The following is a 542-nucleotide window of genomic DNA, read 5'->3' on the forward strand; positions in this document are numbered from 1 at the left end:
TTTAATTTTAATTTTAATTTTAATTTTAATTTTAATTTTAATTTTAATTTTAATTTTAATTTTAATTTTAATTTTAATTTTAATTTTAATTTTAATTTTAATTTTAATTTTAATTTTAATTTTAATTTTAATTTTAATTTTAATTTTAATTTTAATTTTAATTTTAATTTTAATTTTAATTTTAATTTTAATTTTAATTTTAATTTTAATTTTAATTTTAATTTTAATTTTAATTTTAATTTTAATTTTAATTTTAATTTTAATTTTAATTTTAATTTTAATTTTAATTTTAATTTTAATTTTAATTTTAATTTTAATTTTAATTTTAATTTTAATTTTAATTTTAATTTTAATTTTAATTTTAATTTTTTAATTTTAATTTTAATTTTAATTTTAATTTTAATTTTAATTTTAATTTTAATTTTAATTTTAATTTTAATTTTAATTTTAATTTTAATTTTAATTTTAATTTTAATTTTAATTTTAATTTTAATTTTAATTTTAATTTTAATTTTAATTTTAATTTTAATTTTAATTTTAAT

This window comes from Myxocyprinus asiaticus, unplaced genomic scaffold (assembly GCF_019703515.2).
Source record: "Myxocyprinus asiaticus isolate MX2 ecotype Aquarium Trade unplaced genomic scaffold, UBuf_Myxa_2 HiC_scaffold_97, whole genome shotgun sequence".
NCBI classification, from domain to species: domain Eukaryota; kingdom Metazoa; phylum Chordata; class Actinopteri; order Cypriniformes; family Catostomidae; genus Myxocyprinus; species Myxocyprinus asiaticus.